The following is a 16,640-nucleotide window of genomic DNA, read 5'->3' on the forward strand; positions in this document are numbered from 1 at the left end:
GTGGGAGTGTGTGATTCTTTTCCTTATTAGTAAAACTAGTCTAAGCGTACGCGTGTTCCATGTACCAATGAGAATAATTTTTTAAAAATAATATTAAAGAAACGTGTTTGCGTTATAATATAAAAATTAATAAAATTTGGAAGTTTCAATATGATAAATGTGAACATATTTATGATTAGGGTTCATAAAGAATCAAGAGTCACAAATTTATCATCGAAAGATATTACTCTATTTAGCCTTGCTTTTTGTCCATTTTTCTCTCTTCTTTATTGTTATAAAGGCATTAATTCGCTCATCTGATAATTGTTGTTGATATCTTTTGTGTTTCTTTTCACTTGAAAATTCCCATATCAATATATTTCTAACATTAAGTAGGCGTTTGGACATGCGATTTTGAACCATAGTTTGTAATCATGAGATGAAATCAGCGTTTGGACATGCATTTCATCTCATGGTTTGAAATCCCAAATCATCCAAAAAGGCATGATTTGGGGTTTCAAAAATTTTAAATATAAAATTTAATCCATAAATTTATATTTTGTTAAAAAAGACCCATAAGTTGGTAGATATTTTTAACAATTACTCCCAACAACCATTTACGAACCTTTATTTATGTTTACCATGTTTAAGGATTATATTAAAGAGTAATTACATTACTATCCGTGCTAAATTTTCTTTTTTATTGAACTAAAGTTTGATCAATTGATGTTGTATTTTTTAGAAAGGCCTTCTAGTAACGTATTAATTTTGTTATGAAATATAACTTGCTCATTTGGTAAAATTGTATAAGAATTGAGAATATTTTGATAGTTTTCACAACTTGTGAGGGTTTTTTTTATGTCTATAAGAAAAAATACAACTTAAGAAATCCAAATTACATGTCCAAACATGGTTTCAATCATGATTTCAACCATGTCCAAACGGCTCCTAAATAATGAAATTTGTTGAAAATACTCCGTTATAATAATTAGGACAAGTTGAACTATATATATTGCTAAGGATATTTTTTAAAAGAATTTAATTTTTCAAAATTCATTACATGTAAGATGAAATATTAATAAGGTAAATGTACATTGCAATTTAAATTAGAATACCCGTAATGGAAGAATTCTTGTCTTTCTCATTATCCTTAATTTTTCCTTTTTTAAGATTCTTCCTTATAATTTGTTTCCAACTATGTCTAAACACTTCACTGTCAGAGGGGAAAAAAACTCCTACTTCTACCAGAAATTGCAAGTAGGTGAAAAACATTCAGAGTGGGGGCTCCAAAACCTAAAATGAATGGGAAGAAGTCCTTAATTTTAGGATTTGATAATTAAATGTCTATCACTAAATATTAGGGGAATAATTAAATTAATATAGTATAGATTAATTTGAGAAAAAATTTAAACGATAATTTTGTATGTTATAAAGTCTTTTAATGAAGGACAAAAAACTCAATCAACATTTTTAAGGCACGCATAAATTAACATATTTCAAGTTTTCAACATTACAAAATAAAGGATTAAAAAAAGTAAAACCAAATCATGGTAGAAAATTATCTTTTATTAGCAAATAAAAACACATAAAAGTGAACCAAAATAAACAAAGAAGAGAAACTTTTGTTATGCGTATAGCATTAGCAACAATTTGCAGGATTGGCCTTCGCTAGGGTGGTCTTTAATTTTTACCCTCAAAATGGTGGTCTTTAAATTTTGCCCTTCAGGCAGAATTTACATGGTACAGGCAGAATTTTGCTTGACAGATTTACGAAATTCTGCCTTGCGGGTTTTTTTTTACTGAGCTGATGTTCAAACCCACACCCTCGGGGTGTTAGGTGAGGGGTAAAAATTAAAGATTACCAATTTGAAGGGCAAAAATTAAAGACCACACCAAATGAAGGGCAATTCGTGTTATTAAATCTGTATTGCAACAAATACTTTGAAACAGTAACAGGAAAAACAGAAACTGCACAAATTCTACAAACTGGAAAATCGAAATTAGCAGAAACTGAAAATACTATGAACAATATGTTAATTGTATGGAAAAATGAAATCGAGCCCACTGAATTCACAGAAGGAAATTATTCCCTTCAATGTACCCGAGGTATTGGAATCTTTCCTCCCAGGATAGAACGATTTACTCACCAAAATAGCGATACAGCAAATTCCGATGACTACGAAACACTCGAAGGTAGTACATCACACGAAAGGTTTTACGAAGTGCAAAGAAGAAAGAAGAAGAATATCATAAATTTCCTGTTTGGGAAAAGGTTTGCAACTTTTCAGAAAAGTTTGCAACCTTTTAGAAAAAATCCATTGAAAAATGGAGGGAAATGTTTTAAATTAATCCGGGAAAGAAATAAAACAGGTCGGGTCGCAGGTCAGGACTCTTTAATTAATTAATTAAATAAATAATAATTAATTAAATAATTAAAATTAAAGGAAATTTGGTCCAAAAAGATTATCAATCAATCAGATCATTTGACCGAAGTCGAAGCCGAAGCCGAGCGACGACGACGACGCGAGGGGAGACCCTCTTCTTGACCCTTTAGCAACACAAAGGAGTGCTTATACTTTTAAGCAGGAGAACTTTTCTTTCCACCACCTATGAGGGACAAATGCTTATTTCATAAAGCAAGAGGGAACCACTCATTTTTCCCTCCACTTCTTTTCCTTCCATTTCTCATTCAACCTATCAATTAAACCCAACAATCCCCACATGAAGGAATGCACGGACAAGTGTGTGATATACAAGCGAAGATTAATTGCATCTGGATAAGTAGGTTTCCCTTTGAACTTTCTGTAGTGAACTTATATCGGATATACTCGATCAATCGGTAGATGTGATATCTTTGAACCGTCGAACTTTGTTGTATAACTAGACAACATAAGTCACACAATTAACCCTCAGCCATCTATAGTTCTCACGGTTGTGTTCGTTTCAGCCATGAACACCGCCTGGTTTCGTGAATGCATAGAGAATGGGCCTTTACCATCATTCCCCTTGAAGCGACTTATACTTCACACTCACATAGGTGATTTTTAAACGTGTAGTCCTATAGACACACTATCTGGTCATGTTCTGCCAGACTTAAACAATCATTAAAAAACTTTAATGCTTTATTAACTCATTAAAAAGCCTTAAGGTTTTATCCTTGTTTCTGAACATTGTCATCATCGAGAGAATGGATTGATTATTTGACAATGTTGAACCGTCATTCATAACTTTGTTTGATCTCTTTGAACCTAGTTCTTGGGATCTCCAGTCTACTAGGTAGAGTTACCGCCGTGATGACTTGTCCTAGGCCTTAACCCCATTCCTTTCGATGATCTTTCAACATCCTCTCTAGATAGGCCTTTTGTTAGCGGATCCGATACGTTATCTCTTGACTTTACGTAGTCAATAGTGATAACACCACTAGAGAGTAGTTTTCTAACGGTATTGTGTCGCCATCGAATGTGACGCGATTTTCCGTTATACATAACGCTCCCTGCCCTACCTATTGTCGCTTGGCTATCACAATGTATACATGCCAAAGGTTTGGGCCAAAATGGAATATCTTCCAAAAAATTTCGGAGCCATTCAACTTCTTCACCAGCCTTGTCTAAAGCTATAAATTCAGATTCCATTGTAGAGCGGGCGATGCATGTTTGTTTAGATGATTTCCAAGACACTGCTCCTTCACCAACGGTGAAAACATATCCACTCGTGGATTTAACTTCAGATGATCCGGTGATCCAGTTTGCATCACTATATCCCTCAATTACTGTGGGATATTTATGATAATGCAAAGCATAGTTTTTGGTGTATTTCAAATACCCCAAGACTCGTTTCATTGCCATCCAATGAGTTTGATTGAGATTACTCGTGAATCGACTCAGTTTGCTAATAGCACATGCTATATCTGGTTGTGTACAATTCATAATATACATCAAACTTTCCAAAACTCGTGCACAGTCCAATTGTGAGTCACTTTCACCTTCATTCTTTTGAAGTGCAAAACTTACATCAATTGGAGTCTTTGCAATATTGAAATTTAAATACTTGAACTTGTCAAGTACCCTTTCAATATAATGTGATTGTGATAATGCTAGACCTTGTGGAGTTTTATGGATCCTAATTCCTAAGAGCCAATCAGCAACTCCTAAGTCTTTCATATTAAATCTGCTAGCAAGCATACGCTTCGTAGCATTTACATCAACAATATCTCTGCTCATTATCAACATGTCATCAACATATAAACAAACAATGACTTCATGATTTGGAGTATTTTTAATGTAAACAAATTTGTCACACTCATTAATCTTGAATCCATTTGCCAAAATTGGTTGGTCAAATTTTGCATGCTTGTTTAAGTCCGTAAAGTGACTTAACAAGTTTGCACACTTTCCTTTCTTTACCAGGAACACAAAACCCTCAGGTTGTTCCATGTAAATTTTTTCCTTCAATTTTAAGAAAGCTGTCTTGACATCCATTTGATGGATTTCACGACCATATACGGCTGCCAGTGCCACTAACACCTTAATAGATGTTATCCTTGTTACCGGCGAATATGCGTCAAAGTAATCAAGGCTTTCTTTTTGTCTATAACCTTTGACCACAAGTCTTGCCTTATATTTGTCAATAGTGCTATCAGCTTTCATTTTCCTTTTAAAAATCCATTTTGATCCTAAAGGTTTATTTCCAGGAGGAAGATCAACCAATTTTCATGTATGGTTGTTTAAAATTGATTCAATCTCACTATTGACTGCCTCTTTCCAAATTGCTGAATCAGAAGAAGACATTGCTGCTTTAAATGTTTGAGGCTCATTTTCAAGCAAGAATGTCACAAAATCTGGTCTAAAGGAAGTAGATGTCCTTTGGTGTTTGCTACGCCTTGGATCCTCTTCACTTGGTTTACTTTCCTTTGGTTCTTCCCGCGTCCGTTAGATCTTTCACTTGACGACTCACATTCAGTTTTATACGGATAAATTTTTTCAAAGAATTCAACATTATCTGATTCAATTACCGTATTAACATGAATTTCGGGATTGTCCGATTTGTGAACCAAAAACCGACAAGCTTTGCTGTTTGTAGCATAGCCAATAAAAACACAATCCACGATTTTTGGTTCGATTTTTATCTTTTTGGGTAAAGGAACTTGGACCTTTGCTAAACACCCCCACACTTTGAAATCTTTTAAGTTGGGTTTTCTTCCTTTCCATAGTTCATATGGAATTGATTGTGTTTTGCTGTGGGACACCTTGTTGAGTATTCGATTAACTGTAAGGATAACTTCTCCCCACAAGCTCTGCGGTAAATCGAAACTTATTAATAAAGCATTTATCATTTCCTTTAATGTTCAGTTTTTGCTTTCCGCAATTCCATTTGATTGTGGTGTGCAGGGGGCAGTAGTTTGATGAATAATTCCATATTCTAAAATATCTCTGCAAAAAGAGATTCGTATTCTCCACCCCTATCACTTCTAATCAATTTTATCTTTTTATTCAATTGATTTTCCACTACGTTTTTGTATTGCTTAAATGCATCAATTGCTTCATCCTTACTATTAAGAAAATACACATAACAATATCAAGTGCAATTGTCAATAAAAGTTATAAAATATTTTTTCCCACCGCGAGATGGTATTGACTTCATATCACATATATTTGTGTGGATTAAGTCTGAAGGATTTGAACTCCTATCAATAGACTTATATGGATGTTTAAGAAACTTAGATTCAACACATATTTCACACAATGATTTATTACACTCAAATTTAGGCAATACTTCTAAATTAATCAATTTTTGCAAGGTTTTGTAGTTGACGTGCCCTAAACGAACATGCCATAAATCATTTGAATCCAATAAGTAAGACGAAGCTGAATTCTTATTAATACTGTCGACAACCATTACATTGAGTTTGAAAAGGCCCTCGGTGAGGTAGCCCTTTCCTATGAACATATCATTCTTACTTATTACAATTTTTTCACTAACCAGCACGCACTTAAAACCGTTTTTGACGAGTAGTCCGGCTGAAACTAAATTCTTCCTAGTTGTTGGAACGTGCAAAATGTTGTTGAGAGTCAGCACCTTTCCGGAAGTCATCTTCCCATATCCTTCAACCTTGGCTGTTGCAGGATTTCCCATAAACAGTTCCTCTTCGAGTCCAGCGGGAGCGTAGGTTGCAAATGCTTCTTTTACAGCGCAAACATGTCGAGTGGCACCAGAATCAAGCCACCACTCCTTTGGGTTTCCAACCAAATTGCACTCTGACAGCATTGTACACAGATCATCCATGTCATCATTCTTCTCCACTATATTGGCTTGTCTCTTGTTCTTGTCCTTTTTCGAGAGACGACAATCTGGGGATTTGTGGCCAGCTTTCCCACAATTATAGCAATTTCCCTTGATTTTTTTCTTGTTCTGCTCCTTACTCTTTCCAAAAGGTTTCTTCCTTTTCTTATTCTTTAGAGCAGCTTCTTCAACGATGTTCGCTCCCATAATCGTTGAATTTCCACGCGACTTCTTTTCAGCAACTTTATTATCTTCCTCAATCTTCAAGCGAATCACAAGATCTTCCAGCGACATTTCCTTACGCTTGTGTTTCAGATAGTTCTTAAAGTCTCTTCATGAAGGAGGCAACTTCTCAATCACAACAGCCACTTGAAATGCCTCGTTGATCACCATACCTTCGGCAATAAGGTCATGGATAAGGACTTGGAGTTCTTGAACTTGGGTTCCAACAGTTTTACTGTCTGTCATCTTGTAGTCAAGAAACATGGCAACCACGAATTTTTTTAAGCATGCATCTTCAGTTTTATACTTCTTTTCGAGCGCAAGCCATAATTCTTTTGAAGTTTTGGCAGAACTGTAGACATTATACAGATCATCATCTAGTGCACTAAGGATGTATCCTTTGCACAAAAAAAAATTGTATGCTTCCAAGCCTCAGTAATCATAAAGCGCTGGTTTTCAGGCATTTCTTCTTTAGTAGCAGGAGGATTTTCACTATGAAGTTTTTATGTTCTTCAAATCGCGTCACTGTTATGAACTTTAATAATCCAACGAAGTTTTTTATGTTCTTCAAGTTGGAGTTGAAAATTTTCAACGGAGTAGAAAACCATAAGGTTTTAGTCTCCAAAACAGGATACATATTAAAATATATAAGCAATAATTTCCTTAAGATTGTTATTAGATCTGTATTGCAACAAATACTTTGTAACAGTAACAGGAAAAACAGAAACTGCACAGATTCTACAAACTGGAAAATCGAAATTAGCAGAAACTAAAAATACTATGAACAGTATGTTAATTGTATGGAAAAATGAAATCGAGCCCATTGAATTCACAGTGTGCCCTTAAGGAAATTATTCCCCTTAATGTACCCGAGGTATTGGAATCTTTCCTCCCAGGATAGAACGATTTACTCACCAAAATAGCGGTATAGCAAATTCTGATGACTACGAACCACTCGAAGGTAGTATATCACAGAAAGGTTTTACGAAGTGCAGGAAACAAAGAAGAAAAATATCAGAAAATTTCGTAACTAAAAATTCCGGGGATCAACAGAAATATATAGCTTGTTTGGGAAAAGGTTTGCAACCTTTCAGAAAAATTCCGTTGAGAAGGAAATTTGGTCCAAAAATATTATCAATCAAATCATTTGACCAAATCCGAAACCGAAGCCGAGCTGAGAGACGAAGACAGCGCGAGGGGAGACCCTCTTCTTGACCCTTTAGCAACACAAATGAGTGCTTCTACTTTTAAGTAGGAGAACTTTTCTTTCCACCACCTATGAGGGACAAATGCTTATTTTATAAAGCAAGAGAGAACAACTCATTTTTCTCTCCACTTCTTTTCCCTCCATTTCTCATTCAACCTATCAATTAAACCCAACAATTCATGCAAAAAAAAAAAAACTACATACCATAAATATATGATAACCGATACAACAATCAAATATAAAATTTTATTATGTAAACTAATTGGTTTGAAACTTATTCGGCGTGACTTTACACTTCTAAAAGTATATGTTGTTAAAGAAATAGCATAAAAATAAATAGAAAATATAAAGATTAACAAATACAACTATCAAATATAAAATTTATGATGTAAACTTATCGATTTGGAAGTTGTCAAAAGAAATAACAAAAAAAAAAAAAAGATAAACAGATACAACAATCAAATATAAAATTTATTATGTAAACTTATCGTTTGAAACTTACTCTACGTGACTTTACACTTCTGAAAATATCCATATAAAACAATGAATACATTGATTGGGGAAAAAGCAAAAGGATTGAACTAAATATAAGATGAAGTATAATACCTTAATCAAGATAAATTGATTAGAAAATAACTCATAAGAACCCAAAATGATAAAGATTACAAACACAGGAAAAGGGTAAACATTAGCTTTATTATTATATTTCAACAAAGAAAGAAATATATTTCAAAGAATTATAAGATCAAAAAAGTTGAGGAGTACTTACAAGAATGAAGACATTGAACATACATATGGGGCACAAGCCTTTTATAAATAGATGGGTTTTTCTAACCCTAATAGAATTTTAATTCCTCTACATGATTACGATTAGGATTTAATTAATAATAATTTAAAAGATATATAAATGAAAATTTTGTAATAATAATTTAAAAGAAATAATAAATGACAATTTTGTCTATTGTAGAGTCTTTTAATGAAGGACAAAAAGTTCAATCAATATTTCTAAGGCCCTTCACACTTTTAATATAGTATAGATAATTAGCACCACAGATTCCAACCCAATAAAATTCAGCAACCAAACATTACCTCAAAGAATTCAAAGAGAAAATAAAGAAATTTTTCTTTTCTATATAGCTGCTTAATGGTATTCAATTTAAATTTAAGGGCAAGCCAGTTATTTCAGTTCTAATTCTAAACAACGTGTCCACTTTCTATAAATACCCTGCCATTCAAAAGCCACGTATCACCAAAAAACAAAAAACATCTGCTAACAGAAGGAAAAATATATGATACCATGTGCCAATATGTTTTGGAAGCTTGCTGCTGGCTCCTGTTTCTCTATCACTCCCTCACTACAACATAAGGCATATATACCTACGAAATTTTAGCTATGAATTTAAAAATCGTGACTAATACCTAGTAATAGCCACGGAAATTTGAATTCCATGGCTATCTACAAATTCGTAAAATTTCTTAGCCACGAAAATTTAATTGACAAAGCTAATTCGTCAGTTTTGCTATAATTGCTAACAATCGTGGCAATATTTACCTATATAGCTACAAAATTTATTGCTACAGTAAATTTTGTAGCTGATCATAAGTTTTTGCCACGCGATATAAGTTACCATAGCAATAGTAGCCTTTTAGCCACAATAAATTATTTAAAACAAAATCTTGTAGCTAAATAGATACTTTTGCTTCAAGTTCTAAAAATTGTGGCAATAGCTAAATTATATAGCCACGGGCCTTTTGCTATAATAAAATTTCATAGCTAATCATTAATTTTGTCACAAGTTGAAACTTACTGTAGCAATAGTAACCTTTTAGCCACAAAGAGTTATTTAAAACAAAATATTATAGCTAAATAGATAATTTTGCTTCGAGTACTAAGTAACCGTGGCAAAAGTAGGCTTAATATCTACAATTATTTATCATGACAACATGATATGGCCAGGAATTCATTGTTGTGATAAAATTTCCAGCTAATCATTATTTTTTACCACGAGTTGAAATTTGTTGTAGCAATAGTAATCTTTTAGCCATATTAAATTATTTGACAAAAAATCTTGTAGCTAAATAAATATTTTTTCTTCAAGTTATATTTGAAAAAAGTAAAAATAATTTGCTTAATAATTACAATTATTTGTCATGACAAAATGAATAACTACAAATTTAGAGTGACAATAAAATTCCATAGTTAACTATAATTTTTGCTATGCTCGTGAGGTTACCATTGCAATAGTCGTATTTTAACCACAATAAATTAACTATACAAAATTAATATGTTTATATTTATTACGAAATCATTATAAGAGATGGTCTAACAAGGTTAAGTTATGAAAATAAATTAAACATAAAATTTAGATATTTTCTAAATGATAGAAAATAGTTATTGTCTATAAATTAAACAATGAATTAACATTCAAATAAAATGAAAAAAAGTAATCTTCATTAAACGATTATTTGTACCTACTTGTAAATTCAAAACTTATCATGCATATTTTATTTCATTGTAACTTGTTATTTTTTACGTTAATTTATAAATTTACATGTAGAATCAATTTATATATCTGGTATTTAATTATTTTAAAATAGAGTAATTTCTTACGTGTGATCACTTTTTCTCAAAAAGTGTATATTTGTATTGAAGATTTAATAGTTGTAGAGATATTATGTATATGATCCTTAATTAGTCCTAATAAGCACTTAAAAGAAATTTCATATACATAAAAAAAAATGATTTAAATAAGTGCTCATACAATTGAAACTTTTTGTGATGGTGTTGGTGGATTTAGTTTTGTTAAATTTATAGTAATAAGTTTTAATTGACATTTCATAGTTGCATAGATTGAATAATGATGGATTTATATTTTCATCACTCAATAAATAGAGAGAAAAAAATTAATAAATATTAAAATAATGAGGAATTTACGACTAAAATGAAATTTATTACTAATTTTTGCGTTAACGCATGCCGAAATATTGACGAAATATCTTCTTTTTTTTTTCCATCAAGATTCTTTATCACTCATATTTTTATTTATACAAATTCTTACATAATTTTATTTTATTAATTTACACTAACTATTAAGAAATTAATATGGCTAATCTCTAAGTCCATATAAGAAACTAACTATATAATAATTCTTATTAAATAGGTATTAATTCTAAGTTCAAATTACTAATATTTTCTATGATTTTATATGTAAAATTCAAATTGTTATTAATATCTATAAATTTATGTATTTCTTAGTCCTTTATAATTTTTAAATAAGTATTTAGAATAACTTTATATGTCTAAGCACTTATTTTAGACAAGTATTTATATATTGAAGACTTTATTAGTTGTAGATAAATTTATGTATGGGTCGACCTTAATTATCTTAAATAATTTAAAATAATTTCACTTATCTAAGAACTCATCTCTAAATAATTACTGCAAGCTGCTTTTAGCGAGCCAAAAGTACTTTTTGATATTAACACACTTTTCTTTTTAGAGATTTGAGGTGTTTGGCCAAAATCAAAAAGTGTTTTGCAGTAACAATAGAAACAGTTTTTTCTTATTTTAGGAAAAAGTTATAATTTTTTTTTTAAAAGCAAAGCAGAAAGTTAATTATTTCAAGACAAAATTATCCGTCCAAGAAAATTATATTTGTAAAACTACATATAATTAATATAGCTAATATATCTCTCAAATATAAATACAAATTGTTCTCTCCTCCCTTTTTGGGCTTAACTATATTTATATTTGATTAAATACCTTAAAATGTTTTTTTTATTTATGTGTTAAATTTTTCCTAAATAAATAAAAAACTTCCTTAAACTCTTCTAAAAATCATTTTCTAGTATCACTTTCACAATTTAATACGTAAAATCACTTTTTGAAAAGATTCGTCAAATACAATATTTTTATCACATACTAAAAAAGCACCTATCAAATGAATTGTTCAAACACAAATAACTTTTTCTCCAAACATACTTTTGAAAAGCTATTTTGACAAAAACATTCCCAAAAAATAAGTAAAGTATTTTAGAAATTTGGCCAAACATGTAATCAAAATATAGATTGATGATGACGTCACACATCGTATTGGTGCGGGATGGATGAAATGGAGGCTTGCCTCCGGAGTGTTGTGTGATAAGAAGGTGCCACCGAAACTCAAAGGCAAGTTCTACAAAGTGGTGGTTAAACCAGCTATGTTGTATGGGGCGGAGTGTTGGCCAGTCAAGAAATCGCATGTTCAGAAGATGAAAGTGGCGGAAATGAGAATGCTGCGGTGGATGTGTGGGCACACTAGGAGTGATAGGATTAGGAATGAAGTCATCCGAGACAAGGTTGGAATAGCCTCAGTGGAAGACAAGATGCGAGAAGCGAGACTGAAATGGTTTGGGCATGTGATGCGGAGAGATGAAAATGCCCCAGTGCGGAGGTGCGAGAGGTTGGCCAGCGACGGTTTCAGAAGAGGTAGAGGTAGGCCGAAGAAGTATTGGGGGGAAGTGATTAGACAGGACATGGAGCATTCCCTGCTTACGGAGGACATGACCTTAGATAGGAGGGTATGGAGGACTCATATTAGGGTAGAAGGATAGTAGGTAGTCGCGTTTATCCTCCCTTAAGAGTAATTATGTTGTTCTATAGTTTCTTGTATCTTGATTTCTGCGAGTATCTGTTGGTTTCGAATGACTTATTTACTCTCATTGTTTCATTTTCATAGTTATCTATAGCAGTTGATACTCCTTTTACCATGACGTTCTTGTTTTGTTATTTCTTGTTATTTCTTGCTTTCATATTGTTTTCGATACGCTTGACCATATCTAACCTTTTGTCTTTTCCTCTCTTTTTCTCCTCTCTTGAGCCGAGGGTCTTTCGGAAACAGCCGCCCTACCTTTCAAGGTGGGGGTTAGGTCTGCGTACACTCTACCCTCCCCAGACCCCACTCAGTGAGATTATACTGGGCTTGTTGTTGTTGTTGTATGTAATCAAAACATAAATTATATTATAAATTCTTATTAAATAAGTATTACATGTAAGTTCCAATTATAATTAAAAGAAGAATTGAATGATATCTAACTGATAGTAAACAACTATAACTAATTATAGACTAGAATTTAAACAATTAGAAGCTTGTACCCAATTATATTGTACAACTAATTATATTTGATCTAGATGAGAAAAAACGTTATAATGATATGGTCCTTTGTTATTTCAATAATTTATCATTAATCAAATTATATATATTTTTATATATGTTCCATATAATTAATTTAAATTACATTTGAATAACTAAGATATCAAATTAACTATTTTCCATGTATCTTTTATACTTATTACTAAATATATTCAATTTAAATAAGAATAAAGGTTAGATTTATAGTACTATTTTAAAACTTAATCGTTATAAATCTAATTAAGAATATAAAATTAAGAATTTAATATAATTGAAATAGGACCATATGCAAAAATTAACAATATCATATAGTAGTTGGTTTTTCCTATTTTACTTAATGCAAATTATATGTAGTTATTATTTAGGATATCTTCAGAAGTAATTTTCTTACTAATATATGTTAGTACTTGCATTTACTTTCATTTACGTACTATTATAGAAGGAAAATACTATTTTAAAACTTAATCGTTATAAATCTAATTAAGAATATAAATTTAAGAATTTAATATAATTGAAATAGGACCATATGCAAAGATTAACGATATCATATAGTAGTTGGTTTTTCCTATTTTACTTAATGCAAACTATACGGAGTTATTATTTAGGATATCTTGAGAAGTAATTTTCTTACTAATATTTGTTAGTACTTGCATTTACTTTCATTTACGTACACTATTATAGAAGGAAAGAAAAGTAAAATATAGTAGTGAATAAGTTAAATGGCCATAAAGGCTAGGGCAATTGTCCAAAATAAAATCTTCAAAACCTAAACATCTTCCTCCAATCCTCTCCCTTTCCAGCCTCCACACCCCCTCTATTACTTTTCCCTTTTTGTCTGAGGCTTAGCCTTCGAAGTACCGCATAAGCAAGAAAGCCAATAGACCTTTCGACCAGCGATGATCGGCGCTTCTCTCTTCCAATTACAAAGATCTGTATATTGTACTTCTTGTTTTTTCATTTTGTTATATGTTAAGATTCTTGTAAAAGAATTGTCAAGACATAATCTTTTTTTTTCTTGAGATTCTATTATCGTTACTTAGCAAACTTCATCTTTGTATTAATTTTTTTTTTGGGGAGTTGGCTCATTCTTATTGTGCTGATTGTTAGTTTAATTTCTGAATTTACAAATGCATTTTAATGACAAGAGTTAGAGAGGAGGAAAAATGATTTTGCAGACATTTGTTAATGGTATGGAGATACATAAAATGTATTTATATCCGTTATTTTTATTTTATGATTCAGATATAAGTTTGTGACAAAGTATTTTTGGTTCATTGTTTCAGGCTTTCAGCATATTGATGCAGGAAAAACCTACTTCATCCTTTCCCTGAATGCAAGAAGATCATCGAGAGGGTTGCAGCATCACAAATCCCAGACAAATGCCCTATTTTTTTTTTATTTTTTTTTTTGGATATGAGAAACTTTAGAATTTTACGGATTGTGGTTGAAATGTATAACATGTTGTACATAGTTTGTAATATTTGTTACTATCTAGCCTATCTAGTTTTGTTCTACAATCTCATTATGTATGATTTGGAAGTATTGTGTATTATGAATGCCTTGAACTTTAGTTATATATTTGTGTATTTTTTGTATGAATTAAGTCATACCTTAAGCTTATTATGTTGTTAATGTTCATAATATGTATGGATGTGGAACCATTGAAAATATTTAATCTGGAAAAATAGCAATAGATTTGCAATGAAAAGTTTTATCGCTACTAATAAATAAATTTATATCAATAATTTATAATTTAATATATAATAAAAATATATCCATGGATCTTATGCCAATTTCTAGCTATGAAATTTTGAGTTTGTAGCTAGACATAAATACATATTAATAACAAGAGGCTAATATGTAAGCATAGCTATATATTTTAATTTTTGTGGCAAAATAAATTACATCTTTTGCCACAATATATCACTTCATGGCTAAAGCATAAAGATAGCCACAAAATTTATTTTGTCGTGGCAAAAGAATAAAATCACTTGCTACAAATATATTTTTCGTGGCAAAAATTTCTTACCATCATAGCTACAACACAAAAAATTCGTAGCAATAAGTATTAATCCTTAGCCACGGATCATGTAAAGTTTGTAGCTAACTTTTAGCTACGCTACATATTGCTACGAATGCTACGGAAATTTTTTTCGTGGCTAAAGTGTTTAGCCACGAAATTTTTTATATTTAGCTACAATGTATTTTGTAGCAACATATGCCTTGTGTTGTAGTGCCTATTGGTTCATGCATGCCCTAAGCTGAGCTGAAATTGTGTGGTTTAATTGAGTATCAATGTTCTGGTTATGAGTAATTAATGGGAGTTGTATGGTTGAGTATCATAGTTTCTGTAAAGGCCTTGATCGGAGTGTGGATATGGGATTTTTTACTGGTATATGCACTTCTACCTCTTGGTATCTCATGAATATAATGTTCATGTGTGTTGCAGGAGTTGATATTTCAAAGCATTTGGAGTACCTGTGTTACTGTATATCACCATCAAAACAAATTATGTGCGACATTTCAAGATAGGTTATCTTTAATTTATTTTGGAAATTTTAGATTAGAATGTCATGGCGTACAGTAATTAAATATATAGTCAAAATAATTTTACGTGCAATGTGGCATATGTTATGTTTAAAAATTGAAACCCAAGTCGAGGGTGTGAATGACTTGACATTTGGTTACCCAACTAACAATTCCATGTAGTCATGTGGAGACAGTGGCGGAGCTAGAATTTTTTTTAAGGATGTTCAAATTCATATAATCTATATATTAAGGGTGTTCAATATGTAATATATGTCTGTAATACGTAATAACTTACATGTCTACACGATATAATTTTTCGGCGAAGGGTGTTCGGTTGAACACCCTTGTCGGGTTGTCGCTTCGCCGCTGTGTGGAGATGGTAAGTATATGATGCTAACGACCTTTAGGGTAATCAAAACACTAACAGGTGCATTTCAGTTCAAGAATTACAATTCTTCCGGAAACTGGAAACAAACTATTTTAGTTCTACAATCAACACTGGCAGAGCAAGAAGTCAACCAATCTATACTCATAATGACATCAAAATCTACCTTTTTCAACTCATATAGGTAAGTCATAGTATGATGGTCTCAAATCACCACCACACAATTTCTATAGACCCGACTAGTTATCACCGGATCACCAACGGATGTAAATAAGACGATTTTTAATAAACTAAAAGAATTTTTTATCCAATAGATGAAAGAAAGCGCAAATTTGATCCAATAAGTAAAATTGGGGCATTTTTTTAGCCATTTCCGATATGCTAAGGGCAGTTTTGACCCTTTTCCGATATTAGATTAGTAAAAGGGAACGAAGGGATTAGTTGTTTAAACTTAACAAGAGGACCTTATCTATCATTTTAATTATGTAAAATCCATTTATCCAAACAAAAATGTAATATTAAAATCTTAAAATGAGTTCAAGGTAAGTATAAGTTTAAACTAAAAAATTCTATCATCAGCAAAAGTTTTTTAAACATACTTATTTGAAATTGTAATTATTATATAAGATTGTTAGTTTAAGTGTGTTTTAAGTATTTATTTCATCCGTGACTAATGCGCCACACTTTATGTTTTTATTTAAATAAAATCAAAACTCATTCTTTAATGGGTTTAATAAAAAAAATAGTTGGTAAAAAATATTTGAAATTACTAAATTAAAATCTTTTATCATGAATAATATTTTTTTTTTAAAGAAAAATATATTTCAATTAAGGTTTTTGTTTGAACTTTAATTCCTTTGTATGCACA

Source organism: Lycium barbarum, chromosome 11, assembly GCF_019175385.1.
Source record: "Lycium barbarum isolate Lr01 chromosome 11, ASM1917538v2, whole genome shotgun sequence".
NCBI classification, from domain to species: domain Eukaryota; kingdom Viridiplantae; phylum Streptophyta; class Magnoliopsida; order Solanales; family Solanaceae; genus Lycium; species Lycium barbarum.